This window comes from Marmota marmota, unplaced genomic scaffold, assembly GCF_001458135.2.
Source record: "Marmota marmota marmota unplaced genomic scaffold, marMar, whole genome shotgun sequence".
NCBI classification, from domain to species: Eukaryota; Metazoa; Chordata; class Mammalia; order Rodentia; family Sciuridae; genus Marmota; species Marmota marmota.
Genome location: NW_025999853.1, coordinates 39,582,536 through 39,600,738, shown reverse-complemented (window position 1 = coordinate 39,600,738; position 18,203 = coordinate 39,582,536). Strand labels below are relative to the sequence as shown.

The 18,203-nt window shown below is 41.9% G+C and overlaps 1 long non-coding RNA gene across 1 annotated transcript in view; it reads left to right on the top strand.

Moving 5' to 3' along the window:
* Positions 1 to 6,748, top strand: part of LOC125617469 — a 37,923-nt gene extending 31,175 nt beyond the window's left edge. The window contains exons 7-9 of the long non-coding RNA XR_007348492.1: positions 3,166 to 3,342; positions 4,172 to 4,459; positions 6,532 to 6,748. This is a non-coding gene — a long non-coding RNA (uncharacterized LOC125617469). The remainder of the gene's footprint in view (positions 1 to 3,165; positions 3,343 to 4,171; positions 4,460 to 6,531) is intronic.
* Positions 6,749 to 18,203: the final 11,455 nt, after the last annotated feature.

Sequence of the window (18,203 nt, the reverse complement as noted above, 5' to 3'; positions counted from 1 at the left end):
CTGCACCATTGGAAGGGGAGCAAGGTGATTGGCACTTCCTAAAATAGGGCATGGTTCCATGTTAGCAGCTGTCTGTGCCAATGATGGAACAGATAGAAATTAGAAAAGGTAGTCAAGTATCACTGTCTTTTGAGTTTTCAGATGCAAATATCAATTTTGAGCAAGAACTCAAGTCAAAATGATAATCAGCTTTAGGAAAATATTTGCACATGAAAACTCACTAGACAAAATATTAGGAACTAGTGTAGCATGGGCAAGGGAGAGCTGATCCTTCCAGATAAAGTAACATTGGGACATCACTTTGTCAAATTCATAATGATGATTTTCCTCAGATCAGTGGATTCCCTCTCTTCCTTTGTTTTTCCCCTTTATTTTTTGTATCATCTTTGTCTTTTCTAAATATTTCTGTTGAGCTGCTGTGCTCCCCCACAGTTGGCTGAGCCAGACCTGACCAGAGAAGGAGAGGTTATCAGTAGCCTCAATGCAGCAGCTGTTACAGTCTGAAAGTCATCCTTTGACCTTTCGCCCAGAGTGCAATGTGCTGGAGATGTAGCTCTGAATCACAGCCCTTCCCTTCTGCCACACTGGCCCAGGCACAAAAGGGGATTCCCTGCCCAACACATGAACTCCTTTCTGCAACTGGCATTCTGCTCTAAAAACCAGATTCCTTGTGAGAACTTATCCCTAGGGAGCCCTTGCCTAACTTCTGCCTGGAACTGGAATATGATATGCATACCTTTCATTATTGGCCAAGATTTCCATTGTGCATAGTGAAAAGCATAGAAGCTTTGGTATCAGACACTCCCAGACACAAATTCCAGCCTTATCAATTACTAACTGTAAAACCTCAGGCAATCTATGAAAAGGGAACAGTAAGGACTTCTTCACATGAGATCATCTACAAAGGGCTTTGATTAGTTCTCTCTTCCCTCTCTGAGAAGAATTTGGGGTAGATATTGGTTAGGATTTTTTTCAGTTGCAGGGAATGGTTACTCAACTGAAAGTTATTGAAACAATGAGGATATTTACGGGTTTATATAAAATAAAGTCCAGAGGCAGGAAAGCATCAAGTCCTGTTTATCCTATCTAATTATGTCATAAACAAGCAAGGTTTCTTCTGTCTCTCTGCATAACCATCCACAAAGAAGAGCTCATCCTCAAGAAAATTCTCTACTTGGTAGTATGGTGGCTTTGAGGAACAATTGGTGTTATATGCTTCTCTATTTACTTTTAGAGGCAAGGAGAGCATTTCTTCCTAATCTTTGGAACTGAAGTTCTTCTTGTTCATTGCTTGAACCAATTTAAGTCATATGTTCTTACATGGATAACTTTTATGGAGAGATGCTAGGTGCTAATTGGCCTAAGTTCCTGAACTACCATGAGTCAATGAACTACTATAATTGACTAAGAACCATAAGGGCCATTTCTAATTCTATCGAAAGTACCCAGTGAGGAAGGGGTGGGGTGAATGTTGAAGATAAGACTCTATAGGGTGAAAAAGCCTGAACACTTGTTCACATTCCTACTCTACAAGTACCAGTGGAGTTATCTTTTCTGAACTTCATTTTATCCATATGAAAATGATGTACAAAAATAGTACCTGTCTCATTGGCTAGTTTTGAGGATTCAGGGAAATAAAATCTGTGAAACCCTTAGCATGGAGCCTAGAAAATGTCTACAAATTCTAATTTTTACTATTTCACTATGTGCTTCGAAATGTGGTACCACTTCCCGCAAGATTTGGCTGTCATCTAATTCCTGGATTCCTATCATGGACCCATTTGCACCAGAGTGGCTAAATCACTATTTATTTCATACCTTCTCTACCTTGTACCTGTGATTGTTCAGCTGCTCATAAAAGGTAGCCTGGATTTGTTCTTTCTTTACCTGCAACACTATCCTATCAAATCTCAACTATTGAAATATCAACTTGTTTAGTGCCTGAGTACGATGATTGATGTGGTGTGTCAGCTTGGCTAAATTAAGGGACACCCAGATAGCTGATAATGCATTAATTATTCTCAGAGTTTCAGTAAGGCATGAGTCCCTACTGAAAATATGCTAACCAATATCCAACCAGATGGGATAAGCCCATCCCTTTTCAGCTGCAAGAGATACCCAAGTGTTTTGACATTTGATTAGAATGATTGAGCTTCCTCAGGTGTGTTTGTGATGTGTTTCTAGAGGAGATTGGCATGTGAGTCAGTGGACTGAGTGGGGAACGTCTGTGCTCAGTATAAGCAGGGAACATCTAATCAGCTGGTGGCCCGGCTGGAACAAAAGGTGGAAAAAGGATGATTTCTTACTGTCTCTTCCAGAGTCAGGGTGTCCTACTCTTCCTGACTTTGAATATTGGAACTCCATATTTTCTGGCCTTTGAACACTGGGACTTGTATCCATGGAACCCCTGAATTCTTAGGCCTTCAGACTGAAAGTTATGCCCCTGGCTTTCTTCTCTACCTTGCAGAAGCATTGACTGAGCAAGCACTGAGCCATGCTACCAGCTCCCTGGTTCTGTAGCTTCCTGGCAGCCTAAGGTAGCACTTCTTAGCCTTCACAATGAACTGAGTTAATTCCCTCCTCATGTATCCCTATAGATCCGGTGAGTTCTCTCTCTCTCTGGAGAACCCTGCTGGAAACAAAGAGCAAACTATCTTGATAATTTTCCTGGTAACCAAGAAATGATGAATAACAAGTATTAGCCACTGTCTGTTTATGCCAACAGTGAATTTTAAAATGTCGTCTATGGTGTTAACTGCTAAGATGCCTACTACAAGAATTGAATATTTGTATTTGAGCTCCACATTGGAACTAGGTCTGCTTTATTACTATGCCAACCAATATCATTACTGCATTGCTTACAGTCTCATTTTGTCTTACAGATAGATACTATTCAATATTATACATCCTTAGATGTTTTAAAATTTCTATGGGTTTTACCGCTTTCTAAATAGGGGCTTTCCTTTTCTGCTATATCTTTGTTATCCAGAAATACTAAACATATTCTTTTTTACTTTTTCTATTTGCTTTCTTTGATGGCATTCAAATTTTTTAAAATTTATCCATTTACATCCTGAAAGGTGTAATGAATTCCATGGGTTTATTAAGTTCCCATACTTTGCTTTCTGATCCTTTCTTTCTCTTCCTCGCCCCTCACCATAAAAGCCTGGAAGTGACACACAACTGCAGCCCTTTGAAAAAGTGGACTGTGCTGTGGTGGCAATAGCGAAGGACAATCGCTCTTGGTTATTCAAACCTTTCCAAGAGGAAGTTGAAGGCCAGTCTGTCATAGAAGCCCAGGAAGACCCAAAGGCTACAGTGGCAGTTTCAAACTGGCATATGGTTAGTAGTAAAGGTTGAAAACAGATGGTGACTGGAGTTCGAAGCAAATATTTTCATTTTCCAAACAGCAGACACAGCCCCAGGCCCCTAATGGCAGCGTATCACATTTCAGTGAGAGAAACCTGAGCTCCATGGTAGGCTTTGGCTTCACCCTCAGAGAGGAGCAGCATGTTCCACAAAGGCAGCATTTGGGAGGAAGGCCCCCTCTTCCCCAGGCCATGAGCACAGATGTGCTCTGCTGGCTGCGACCCTGCTGGCTGGGACACAGGTCTGAGAGGAAAACAACATCCAAAAGCTAGGCCCTGCCTTTGGCCACAGATTATAGCCATAAGTGATACCAGACGAATATTAAAAAGAAAATGCCTCATCCACAGAAATGTGCTTTAAGGATGACTAATCTTACTTGTGTATATATGAAAGAAAAAGGTTGAGATCTGGGCGACAGCTATTGTTGAATTAGGGGACCACCTCAGCACTGATCTTAGTGTATTGGTCTTACTTCTTGCAACTCACTCACAACTGTGAGTAGCTACCCCCAGGAGGCAGAGGGGGCCGGGAGCCCAGCGCTGGTTGAGGAGAATCCCAGCTGTGTGCTTGGATAAAGAGGGACTTGACTGCAGTTAGGGCAGTTGGACCTGTGCAATTGGATGTGCACAGGTGTGGGACACACTTCTCAAAAGGGAGCAGGGTAGAGAATAGAACACGCTAGGGAGGAATCCCTGTGGCCCTTTCCCTTGGCTTTCTTTAAGGCTGTGCTGCTGGGATGCTTCTTTCTCCATGCTGATTGGAATCTATCAACATTCTTGGTCCTTGGCATTTCTCCCCCCAGGGTCTTTGCCTAAAGGATTTTGCAGCTTATTTTTCTCCTTCCTGATTGCACATGGTAGCCCCTCTTCAGCACACGTGTGCACCAGGGCTCAGCTTCCGTGACTCCTGCCCTCCAGCCACTGCTGAAGAGATGAACCTCTGGGAGGGAGCAAAAGGATTAAAGGGACAAGCCTCTGAAGTTTGTATGAATTGGAGCACTTGGGGAGCAGAGCTTGATTGACATTGGAGCTTTCTCACTGACATATTCTGGATCCTGTTGGGAACTTCCGCTGCCCTCTTTATTCTCAAGGTAGCTATTTCAGAAAGTTAATTAACCTGACTCTGATATTTCACTCTTCTGGAGCTCAAGATAGGCCTGGAATTTGCCCTTTAAAAATGACCCATACCTTGGGAAATGTGGCAGACAAATTTTCATCCTTTTTTGTTTGTTTGTTTTAATAAGCTCATTTTTTTCTTTCATTCACTTGATAGTTACTGATTTCACTCCCTTTCTTTAGATTCATTAGTGTATATATTTATTAATTGCCCATTTGTGCAAATTATTGCATTAGGCACTTAGAAAAACACAAAGAAGTAGAAAACTCAGTCTTTGACCTTAATGAATTTGCAGTCTCATTGGGATTATGAGACTTTAAATGATTGATTGACATACTTCAGAATATTTAGATCTTAATGGCTGAAACAGGTGGTTATATGCTATGAGAATTTCAGCACATATTTTTCTTTCTGTCATCTTGGTCTTTGGAGTTAGACAGCATGGGTCTGAATCCTGCATTCACTGATATTAACTGTGAGACCTTGGACAAATTGCTTGCCCTTTCCGTGCCTCAGTTTGTTCATCTGCAAAAAGAAAACTTCTCAGGAGTTGAGCAGATTAAAAAGCCTTATTAAAAGCATTGAATGCTATGCCTGGCACATAATGAGTGCTCGATACAAATCATTATCATTATTAACTAGCTGGTGATGTAATTTACCCCTCAATGCTGTGAACAGGCAGATGAGGGAAAGCTGCAGGTCAGAGTGTTTATTTTTCAGAGTATGTGATGACATCGTGTGCGATGTATCTAAGACAGTATTCAAGCCCACAAATCCCTTATTTTTCCACTTCTATTCATTGATCACTAAAATAGATATGAGGCTAGGGATATGATGCATGGTTGACCCAAGGCTTTGCCTAATGAAGTCACCCAGACCCAGGACAGCTAAGCATAAGGACAGAGTGGTGGGGGAGGTGCATCCTGCTCAACAGAGAAAAGATATTCCAGGAAATCAACACCAATCCCAGGTACATGGAGGGACAAAGGAAAAAAAAAAAAAAAACATAGAAGGATCCCTAGACCTTATTTCTAACCTGTTGCCATGTTATGTTTTCTTTCTTTAATTCAGTAGGAAAGCTCTCCACTTGCTCTCCAGGGAGTACAGATACCCCAGGGATAGGGCCTGTGAGCACACAGATTACTGATATGTGTATAAATGAACACTTGCCAAGCCTATGCTTTTAAAACCTCCTTCAAACTCACCACCCACCCATGTCTAGTTCAGAGCTGGGCTTGGTGACGGATGGCTCCATGAGAAGATTTCAGTTTGTCTGCAACGAGTGTTGTTCTGGTGAGTTTGGGGAACACTTTGCTTCCTCTCTCACCACCTGTGGTTAGGTCACTTGCTTGCCACAGCTGCAGGTGGGAAGGTGGGGTCTGTGAAACTGACTATGATGGAGCTTTGTGTATTTCTCCCTTTAAAGCTGCTGTGGAAGAGTTCATGCTGGAGGCTCTGCAACCCTGTCGTTAGTTTAAAATATGTTTCAGCCTGTGAAATTGTTTCCAGGCTACATACAGGGTTTTCCCCAATTCTTCCCAGACTGTGAGCCCCAAAGGAAGGCCAACAAAGGACAGAGCTCAGATCATGCTCCCTGCCTGTTTCCACGATGTGCTTTCTCCCTGACTTACACAGTTCACTTGGACCTGTGCTAATTGTCCTACTGCTTTACTAGCATTCACCCGAAGGCTTCTCACCTGGAGGCTAGAGGGCATTTGTTACCAACATCATGAGCATCTCCCATTCAGGTGTTTAATACAATTTCCAAATGAACTTCTAGCTAGAAATATAGATTCGAGAACAAGACCAGAAGATGTTTATATATCTTTAAACTAGTGAAACAATAACAACCCCACTACCCACGGGGGCGGGAGGTGTTGTATATGTGTGTGCACCCACAGAATTGCACCAATCTCATATGAGTAGCACAATTATATTACATGGCATGGGGGGGCTAATGGTATTATGTGGTTAACTACTGATAATGTGAATCATAGCACAACTTTTGTAATCCTGATTTTGTATTCTTTTCTATTTTAAATACAGGATGCTTGCAGCCTCAGAAATTGAGAGTGATCTAAGACCTCTCTTTTTATGTTAAAGAGGCTTCAATAGGCCCCCAAAGCTGCCACGAGTTTTAATTGTGCCGATTAAAACCAGAGTACCATGTACTGATACTACAGGTGTAAGGGTATTTATTATCACAACAAGAAAAATCTGAAGAAACTGGAACCATGTTAGAAAACCAAGAAGTCATGTTAATGTAAGTATAGATGTTTAGAAATTTCTTCTGCAAGTGCAGCTTATTCTATGACACCCAGGAAAGGGCTCTTCATCCTTTGTCTCAGCATTGGCAGGTCATTTTGAATCTTCACAATCATGTAATTTTACATTCATTCATTCTGCATTTTATAATGCCGGCTAAGCACCAGACACAATGGATGTAAAAGCAACGTGTACATTGTTTGGTCCTATTAGATGCAAATATCATTATTCAGAATTTGGTACTGGATTACATCCAATGATGTAGCTATGGTGTGGAGTCCTTTGTGCATAGATGAAAAATCCCAAGAGACTAGATCTGGCAGGAAGGAGCAATCTGTGACGCCTAGGTCTTCTGACATAAGACTAACCAGAACACTAACAGGAAAAGCTGTTTAAAAACAGCCTGGAGTTGTGGACTGTAGTGTTTGCCCCTTAGGTGCAGGAGACTGAGCCTTTGGCTCTGAGAGGTGTTTCGGAAATATTTGAATTGGCCTGAATTCCCACATGGGAGGCAGGACCACGCGCCCTTGATGCGAACTGTTTGTTGTGGTTGCAGTTGCCAACGCGGCTTCTCTAGCTTTCAAAGTCATGTTAGCAGATCTTACTCTCCCCTCCTGTGTGTGCTAAAAGGAAAGGGCAGCCTCAGCAGTGAAGAGGTTGAATGAGAGCCCGTGTGTCTGGGAGTGCCGAGAACAGAGGGAGGGCTCTGACAGGCCTCCCTGATAGAGGTTCCTTCTTCCTTTCCAGACAAGAGATAAAATGCCTCCTAAGAAAACAATAGATCAGCCATTATGTCTGCCAAGATGCCTTCTACCAAGGGAGGAAGTTCCCTCTGTTCAGGGGAAGTCAATTTTGGAAAAAGATTCTGACCCCAGTTGTTGCCTAGGCCAGTTCCTAATTTCAACCTGCAGTGGAGCAGACCTGTGAGCCTCCCCAGGTATCAGTGAGCAGAACCCCACCTCAGAAAAGTAGAGATCTGAGCCACAGCCCTCTGAAGTAATCAGTAAGATTACATGTTCTGGAAAAAGGTGCATTGAGCCTATGAATAAGAAATAATAGTTACATACTTGGAGAACTAAAAGAGAAGGCGATTGGCACATTTACCCTGTTATAGACTTAGTAACTTCTAGATAATCTAATTTAATTTCTTCTCTCATTTGTTCTGCCTGCCTTCCCCGGGTCTTCTCACTGAAGAGTGAACTGGGGTCTTCTGAAAATTACAGTTAGAGAATCTAACCACTGTCCTCATGGAAGACAATACCTTTCCAGAAAGCTTCTCAGAAGCTAAAGCAAGTGGTTTTGAGACTCTACATCAATACCATTCTCTTCTCCAGCCCCCATCTTTAACCTCCAAATTTCTAGAGCAGTGGTTTTTTCAAACAGTGATCAAACAATAACCATGATAATAGAAGAAGCAAATGATAATGACTCAGGGCTGAAAGAAGCCTTAGTGCTAGAGCATTTTCCACCTGCAGAACAACTTCAGCTTTGATGCCTGTAGGATGCTATCTTGGAGCAGGACATTAAAAAAAAATTTTTTATATGATGTACAATTACTAATAATGTAACTCGAGAATGAGACACTAGAATATGTATCCAGTCTCTGTTAACCATCCTACAGAGAAACAGAACACTGAATTCCAGTACTGAATGTATCATTTAGAGTGCTACATCAGCTCTTCAAAGAAAAGCATAATTTTGAGGGCTGCGGCAGAAGCAGTGAAAATAACAGTTCACGTGGAACTGTTTGATCGCTGTCTTGGTTCAAATGGGTCATTCTGCTCATTTTGTTCTTGCTGTTGTTTTCCTTACTCTGCCAGGCTGATGGTCAGCTGCCCCTGTGTGTGCTTGAAAGGGCTATTAATTCACTCATTTGCACTTTGGTGTCTGTGGCATGCCTCTCCTGGTCCAAAGGGCCAGGGCTATGACCTGAAGCCACTTATGTTCTGCACAATCCTATTGCACAGGGCAGTACCATTGCCAAGTTTAACACAGCTCTTAAAACAAAAGAAAAGAACAACTATATTCCTTTCTCTTGTGAGCAGGATAACAGATCAGGTTAAATAGTCACCAGGTTTTTAGATAAGGTTTGTTAGGGGGAGGAGGGAATCTTTTTATCTTTGGTGGTAGGCGTGAGCGTGATCTTTTTTTTTTTTAATCTTTATCTTATTTATTTATTTATTTATTATTTATTTTTTATGTGGTGCTGAGGCTCAAACCCAGTGCCTTGCATGTGCTAGGCAAGCACTCTACTGCTGAGCCACACAACCCCAGCCCCGGTAGGTGTGATCTTAACAAAGAATCAAAGGAAGATGTTTCTAGGACTTGGGTAGGACCAAAGCAAGGCAATTTCTATTGCCATGGGTACAGACCCAAGAGTTTCCAAAAGCCCAAGGTAGCTGTGGAGCACTGGGACCTAAGCTGTAGAGGTTGTTCTCACGGTCCTGGGTTACCCTGCTCTACTTTTCTCTTTGGCTGTGGACTCCTGGGTTTTGACAGTATCAAGCCACTCCCTCTCAGGAGTAGAGTGGCCAGAGAAACCAAAAACATCCATTCTCTGCATAAGCTTAGTGTTTTCTGCATTTAAGGTTTCACCCAGCTTTTTATAGATTGAATCATGCAACCTCACTCAAATTCTGCTAGAACTTTTAGGTGGTAGCAGAGATTCTGATGTGATTCTGGAGGTTGTATCTAGGCATCTGTATTTTTAAAACATTCTCAGTTGACCCTAACATTTGTGTTTGGGGTGAAGCCAGCAAGTGAGCTGGATTGGAATCTAGACGGCTGGTCTGGGGCTCTTTACTTTCCACTTTCCATTCTGTACTCTTGCCCATTTTGTGTTGCCAGCACACTCTCTCCCCTGCTACCCCCCTTTAGTCATCCCAATTCTTTGCAAAATTCTACTGGACAACTTTTAGCAGGGCCACTGTAAAGGCTAGAAATCCCTCTCAGCAACTAGAAAAATACAGATGGCAGAGGGTGGATCGTTCACCTGAGCTAATGGCCTTCAGGTGACCTGGTGTTCCTCTTCTGGCCCAGCCAAACAAGAGTGGCCCTTCCATAGGACTTCCATTTCACTTGGTGCCATCAGGCAAATCACTGTATTTAAGAATATTATGAGGCATGTGCCTACTCAAACATTGTGTGAATTTCAGTCTGAATGCCTCTGTGGAATGCAGCATTCACACTGGGTATCAAAATTGACAAGAGAACTGTCTGTCCACAACCTGATGCTCAGTCTGGGTGTACAGGGAAAATGTTCAGAGAGTGCAGTCTGCTTGCTGTTTTGAGACAGATTCTCTCTGGATTGCCCAGGTTGGCTTTGAACTTCTGACCTCAAGCCATCCTGCCTTAGCATACTGAGTAGCCTGGACTACAGGTGTGCACCCTCTGTGCCCAGCAAGAATGTGTTTTGCCAGTTAGATGAGCACTCACAGATATTACAGGAAGTGGAACTTGTTAAAGTTGGGGGCTAGTGGCCAGAACGTTGGTGGTTTAATGTCCAGGAAGCAGGCACTAGGTCACATATGGAGGCTCAGGGTCGTATGAGAGATCCTGCAGATCAGAACATCTGTGATCTGTACCCAGAGCTTCCGAGGCCTTTGCCTCACCCCAGTGCCATGAATGGCCGTCTCCAACCCTCTGTCGGCTCTGCTCCATTTGTGCGCTCTGTCAGAGATAATGAAATCAGACAGGTCCACAGAGACTTCTTTTCCCTCCTCACAAATTTTTAATAAAACTCTTTGAACAACAGAGCTGGGCATCTCTGAAGCCTGAAATTAAAACGATAAGATGGGAGATTACTCACTTGTCAGTCTGCACCAAACTGCACCACCAATACAAATTCCAGGGGAGTTTTTCTAAATCTGCCGACAATGTGAGGCTCTCCATCTGGAGCCTTTTCTTTTTATTTTTGTATGAAGAAAACCCAGCACCAGGGAAGAGAGACGCTTCATTCTCTGCCACTAGCAACATGAGGATCAGCTCTGAAACAGGTTTCAAGAAAAAAGAAAGGTAATTTTTGGAGAGAATTGCTTTTGAATAAATAAGTGTCTTTGATGCAGAGTTCCTGAGACAAAATGTAATCACAGCTGTTTGGCCCATCCCACTCATCCATCTGCCTTTCAGGAGGAATCACCACTGCAGGTTTCTGGCCTTGCCGGGTTCCCCTGCTTGTGTGACTCTTGAAGCTCACAAAGCCTGACTCTGGTGCATCTGCATACAGCACGCCTGGCCCCGGGAACTGCATTTTAGAGGGCAAGATCAACGGTTCACAAGCACACATATACAATGGGTAGTGCCACATGCCTTGAGATAAAAATAAAGCAGGTCGCAGGACAGTGGGTTGTGGCAGAGTGAGGAGTGTGGAGGAGGTATCCAGGATGGTTGTTCAGAAGTCTCGTCCAGGTGGCAAATTAAATGTTGATGTAGGCTGGACCTTGTTTCAAAGCAAAAATCTTGGCATTCATTAATCATTCTGCAAGTAAAATTATTCCATTGTCCAAAAAAGAGAATTTGTTTAGCCTGGGTTGATCCTGAAGAATTAGTAGCTGTCTCCTTTTTCCCCTCTCCAATCCTTTGAACTCTACCTTTCCCTGCTTTCTTCTCTCTGTTTTTTTCTTGAGTATCACATAACCTGGGAGAAAAACAAATGCAAGATTTTTATAAATGGTTATAAATGGTTCTTTGGGGAATATTGCTAGAAACATAAGCTCTCTTAACACCAAATGTAAAATTTGCTACAATTTCCTCTGCTGTTTCATCCCTTCTTTGGGGGTTCCTAGTAATGGAAATCTTATCGTGGATATCTTCAGGGTCTGGCCCTGACCTTCCAGAATAAGTATATAAAGAACATGAGCTCCTGTTGAAAATGACTCAAGAAAACAATGAACTGCCAATCTGAGTTCTGTCTGAATATGACATTATTTTCCACATTAAGGGATTGAATCTAAATTAGGGACCATTGCACACTGTGGCCTTTTGACTTAGAATAGAGTTGTAGTCTTTCTTGTCGAAAATGTATTGGGGACCATGTGGGTCAGTGTTGTGGCAGGAAAAACAGCCAAGCTCAAGAGGTTTAAGTGAGGCAAATGTAGAGAAGTGGCTGTCAGGAGAGGAGTGGGGAGGGGAGAAAAAGGGCTGGTGAGGCAGCCAGAGATCAGTGAGGATGAAAGCCATTATCACCAGCAGCGCTGAAGGACAGGGTGTCGGGGGGGAATTGTGTTCTCAGAGCCCACTGAGGACTATAGTGATGGAGACAGTGACCTGAAAGAATGCTGACATGTCAGAGATAAGCAGTGGAAAGAGAGGACAGAACAGAGAAGAAATACTCAAGCAGGTCTCTCTTCCCACTTGCAAGCATGAAACCCACCCAGAAGCCAGCAGCTCCTGGAAGTTTGTGGGGGCCAGGCCCCAGGGTGCAGAGCAGGACAGGGATAGGCTGAGAAGGGAATGTGAGGTGGGCAAATGCAAATTGAGAGTACAGTGACCATCCCTGCTGCCCACCTGCTTATTAGATGCTTCTTCTATGTGCATATCAATGGCAGTTTCTACAACAATCGATTCTTTGTTTCTTCCTTCAGCTTAACAGCCAAATATTGAGCAACATCACACTTGGTAAATTGTCTCCCTGATCAAAGTGCTGAGGTGACCTAATTAAATTGATGGCTTTTAATTTAATTTTTTTCAGCAGTTGGCCTGTGAAGGCTTGATCTGACCATGTGTCCAGTTCTTTTTCCTCCCCAAGGCCCTCTTTTATACTTTTAAGATAAAAGATAATTTCAAAAGAGTTTAACTATTTTCTCTCTAAATAAACTCCAAAAGAATTTCCTCTTCTATTCAGTTTTTAAGCCTGTCCATAATTTTCTTATTCCCTCCCAATATTTTCTTTCATAAAGAAGTTCAGGACTTGAAAATCATCTCAAGGTCATTTTCTTGTAGTAAAGGCTATTAAGATTACAGAACAGCCATTTGGAGGGCCCCTCAGCACAGCCTGGTTCTTACCGACTGAGGCCTTTCCAATGACTGTGCTTTTGGGCTCTGGCTACAATTATTCCATGGGTTACATTACAGGCCATCAGAGTTCCTTTCTTAGCTAAAAGTTTCCTTGGCCTTTGGTGAGAGGCCTTTTCTTTTTTTCCCCCCTCTCATGAAAAAAAGAACAACCTTTGAGAACTTTGCCAAATGCACACATTCACACAAACTCACCCAATAAATCTGTGCTTTATAAAGTAATGGTTCAGCTAATGTTTATTGTGAAAAATGGCCATTGTCTATATATGTTCACTCACTTCTGAAGAAATAGATCTCCCTGCTGTTTCCTAGGAAGAATTCTTTCCTTTGTCGGGTTCCATGTGTGAACAGAGAGAAACAACCTTTCAACTGATATTGATCCAGTGGCTTTATCAACTCAAAGCCCTACAAAGGGCATGTGAGCTTGTCTTAAAGCTGAATAGCATTACTAATTAGACTTGAGATTTATGCTTCTGCTCATGGAGTGCTTCCACTAACCCTCTCAGTAGCCTGAGATTAAGGACGGCATGCATGAAAGAAATCTCCTGAATATTAAGTGATGTTTTATTGAGACCCTTGAGGCTTCACTGTGGCATGGGAAGCATGTCATTTTTTTCATTTGTAGCTCTTGAAAGTTTAGGTGTCAACCCTAAAGAGAGCATATCTACCCCAAAATATACATATTCATACCATTCCAAGTTAAATACAGTCAGTCCCTTCTTTTATTCCCTAAGTCATCAGAAGCTATTTAGACGTGGGCAGGTAAAAAATCCAGTGTAGATATTTCATTTAAGAGCTAATGAGCTATGGTATCAGGAGCTATAAAAAAGCCATCAAGATAGTAGCCAAAAGCAGAGGAAAGAAAGTTCAACCAAAGGACAGCTACTGAAGTCATTGTATTTATGAACAATGTGTTTCCAGGCCTGATGTCTGAAATAGGAAACATGCTTGTCTTTACCAGTTTGGCTTTCTTTGCTTCAATCCTAGAACCTGAATTGTGGTACCAAGGTCAGAGTCATAGGTCTTCCCTGTAACTTGGTAGGTCAGTTCATTTATCTAGGTTGGTAGCAGGGGCTGTTGATTTTCTTGGATATAATCAGAGGGGAAGATCCTTACTGGTTTCTGACCCAGAGGGAAAAGAAAAGAACATTCCTCTGTGGTATTCTGCAATGTGGGTCAACTCCTGAAAGGACTCAGGTTGCTGTGATGCAGAAGTTTCAAACTTCAAGAGGCTGGAATTTTAAGAGCCTCTTGAGTTATGTGATGATATGGGAACACCCAGCAGGTATCTGGGTACCTGCATTGTCATCATTTGGATAATAAAGCTACTTAACAATTATTAGAACACTATAGAAATTGTTGGCATTTAGCCTAGAATTCAGATCATATCCCTTCCCTGGTAAAATCTCATTTTTTCCCATAGAAATTAGAATTAAAAAATTCAACTTCTTTGTGGTCTTTTCCAGCTCTTACCTCCCAACCATTCTGACTTCTCTCCCTCTTTTTCCTGTCTGTCTCAAGTCATGAAATGTTTTTTCTGTTCCTCAAACATCCTAAACTGACTCTTGTATCAGGACCTTAATATTTTCAGGCCTATCTTACCTCAAAATGTTCCTTTTTCAGAGAATTCTTTCTCTTCAGACCATACTTTCTAAAATAGTGTCCTTATTTCAAGTATTTTCTAACTTATCCTGTTACCTGATTTATTTTTCTTTACAGTTATGATCAAAATTAGTATTTTTTCTTTATGTTTAACCAACAAATGCTTCAAAGGGTAAGAACACTTTGGTTACTATAGTACCTCCATTGGCTATAACAAGATGATATATAGCAGAACTCAAAATACAATTGTATGGAGCAAATTAATCCCATTGGTTAATATTAATTTCCAATATAAATCATTTGTAAATAGGAGCATGTTAGATTTATGTTTAGTATTTTTTTAGGGCCTGGCACTACTGGTACAAAGCACCCAAACCCTTGCTGTGGGAGTCTCCCCATCCCTGGGGGTGGTGTGGGACCGGTGTTCTCAAGTTCAGATGTAGAATTGATGTTATGAGTTAGTGGAGTTCACTGTGACCACTTTGTTCCCTGCCTCTTTTTAAAAATATTTTCCCTTGGGTTACAAATATGCACAGTTACACAAGTTCTGACAAAATAATATTTTTAAATCTATGCTTTATTGAAAACAAAGTGATGCTTTTAACATTCTCTTGGTGTTCTGCCAATTGGTGACCATTTATCCCTTTTGTAATAGAGATTGGTCAGCTGGTAGAAGATCAGATCTTATATATTGATTTCATGTGTTTCTTTCTTCCTGATACTTTGGGTAGCTGCTTGAGGCTTCCACGCTGATTTAAGGAGAATTTTAGAATTATTGTGTCCAAAAACATAGGGCAAAAAAAAAATAGTTAATTAGTTTGATTCTTTGATTTACAAGGGGTTTCCTCTAAACCCAAAGCCAAGACTCTGAGGTAACTGAGCATCCTGCTTAGGAGTTTCTGCAATGACAAAGATCAAAAAGAGAGCAGTGTGTGACGATGGTAGGGTTTGGGGGTAGGGTAGCAGACAGATCTGCCCACCCAATCCTGGAGACACAGACATGTAGGCAGGATGTGACCTTGAAGGCCAGGTCTGGGTTTCCTGGAGGAGGAGAAAAAAGAACAGAGGTGGCAGAGGCTATCCCGGAAGGGACAGAGCCACCCGTAGCCCTACCAAGGCTGCAGGTGGTGATCTTATTTCATTCATTATTCTATCTTTATTCACTACCCTAGCAAAGCTAGGGAGGCCATGTCTCTATGGAAGGAGGGAGATTTTCCCTACAGGTCTCCACCTGGCCGTCAGCAAAGGACACCCCTGTGCAGCCTGAAGATTGGGCTGCAAAGGGAGCAGACACAGAGCTGGGTGGGGATGGAGAGCAGAGAAATTCACTCCACAAACACAACCAGATTTCACTAGGGAGAAAATGGTAGCTGGCAGAGTTAGGTCCTTGCTAATTGTCACAAATCACCCAACCACTGTCTCAGTTCAAATTTAAAGCCTCCTCCAATGTGCCTTCTGGAGACTCTGACCTTGACAAAGAATGTGGAAAGCAGTTTATATAGTATAGGACTTCAAAGCAAACAGGCTCAGTTTTTCTGGCCAGCAGTGAGGAGCAGGGCCAACCCATATTCAAGAGTTCTCACATTTGAACCCTTGATGGAATAAAACTTGGTAACTTTATAAGAGTCCTTACCCTTCCCATCTTCCTGTAAACACACTGCCGAAAAGATGGGAGCCTATGGGGCACTGAGAAGAACTGGCATGATGTACATCTATTTATCATATATATCACCTCTCTCAGTTATAAACTTGCCAGTCCTGAGAGGCTTCATCCTGGGGAGGAAGAAAGAGACTTTTAATATTTCACCCCAGTGGTACTGAATTATTAAGGGGAACTAGGCTGCCTTTTTCTTATTATTCCTTCAAAAATCATAGCCCTAGTTAAACCCTTGGAAATGCAGGACTGTCCCAGGCTTTGGCATGGTGGTGCCCTCAAAGAGTTTGAAGCAGACTGAGTGGTCCATCCTCTGCTCTCTGCTTGAATCTGTTGTAAAAAACCTGCAAGGACACCTGTTTTCCTCTTTGTCTTGGGCAGCAGCTGCTGTCAGAGAGCAGACAACACAGGGAGGGAGTGGCTCGCCCTTCTCAGTCCCCCTGCTGTCCCTGTTTCTATGCCTTTCCTGCTCCTGAGTATGTTTTCTTCCCTGCCTTTATTTATTTTTTTTCTGTTTCATTTGGATGCCCTGTGGACTTGTTCATCTTGCAGATCACCTTGCCCTGTTTCCTTGATCTAATGCTTACCCATTGTAAACACTTTTATTTGGGAAGTGGACTGGATTCTCATTTCTAGATTTCCAGTCCATTTTATTTTGTAATCAGAGAATCTGCAGCTACCAGTGGTCAGTGTAGCTTCCCTTCTGTCATCCACAAAAGGGTTAACCTTTGGAAGGGTGTGCAGCCCTCACTGGCTCCCAGGCTGCCAGGCTGCAGGGCTGACCATATTAGGAGTGTGTGAAGTGAAGGCTGGCTCCTGGTATAGCAGCAGGAGCTCTCCTGTCGGTCTGAATTGCAGGAGCTATATTTAGTAACAGGCACTAGGGAATAGCAGCTTCCATGTGGGAGTGGGTTGCTGGAATGCAGATGTGTAGTGAATCTCTCTACTCCAATCCCTGTGGAAGGTTATAGCTAAAGTCTTAGGACAGCAGAGCTCCCCTTCCCCACCTGCTCCAAATTGTCTGGATGGCATTCTTTGCAAGTCTAGGAAGGATAATTTAGTCCCTTTAATTTCTTTTTTCTTTTTAATATGGAGGAAAGAAACTGCAATTGTTGAATGAATCGTCACTCAAAATGCCATAAACAGTGATCTTTCTCTCTGAATTCAGTCCTCACCTCATTTCCCATGTCTTGTTAACTAACCACTAACATGATGAATGGAATACTTTTATTAACACATGAGTTCTCTACTTAGAAAATTTAAAATAAATAAATAAATTCCCATTTGTTTTGCAGGATATGTATCCTTGGTATTAGAAGGATTTTATTTCAGGTTATGGAGGTCCTTGGGTCTAGAAATCGGTCTCTATAAAATACAATTATACAAGCAGAACCTAATCATGTATGAATTGATTTTGTTCATACAAATTTATACAAATTCTATGAAAGTAAAAAGGAAAAATACCAATAAAATTGTTAACACGCTTGATGATGTGAAAGAAATGCCTCTTTAATGGACTCGTGGTAGCTCTTTTTTAAGAGAAATTTACTTATTCAGCCAGGCATGGTGGTGTATGCCTGTAATTCCAGTGGCTCAGGAGGCTGAGGCAGGAGAATGGCAATTTCAAAGCCAACCTCAGCAATTTAGTGAGGCCCTAATTAACATAGTAAGAACTGTCTCAAAATAAAAAGTGTTGGGGATGTGGCTCAGTGGTTAAGCACCCCTGGGTTCATAAAAATGTTATTTATCCAGAAGCCACTTCTGTGTCTTTGCATTTCCCTTCTCCCTCTTCCTCCCTCTTTCCCTATATTTGCCATTCAGTTGACTGAGGGTTTTGTTTAAATGAATCAATTGTGGTCATTTCTAATTCTGAGACTTGTAAAATAAATATTTAGGTATGGATTCTCCTTGTTTCCTCATATTTACATCTGCTGCAAATTCACCTAATTTTCTCAGATTATTTGGTAGTGGTAGTAGAGTGGAGAATTCTAGTCAAAATATCAAATAGGCCTGAAGCTTTGGTTGGAAAATTCATTTGAATAAAAACTAAAAGCATCATGTGTTTAAGCACCATCCACTACAGCTGGAACACTTTTACTTGAGTCCTCCAGCTAGAAGGAAATGATTGGGCTATTTAGATGGCTTTGGTTAAAACTAACAAATTGTAGTATCACCCAATATGTGT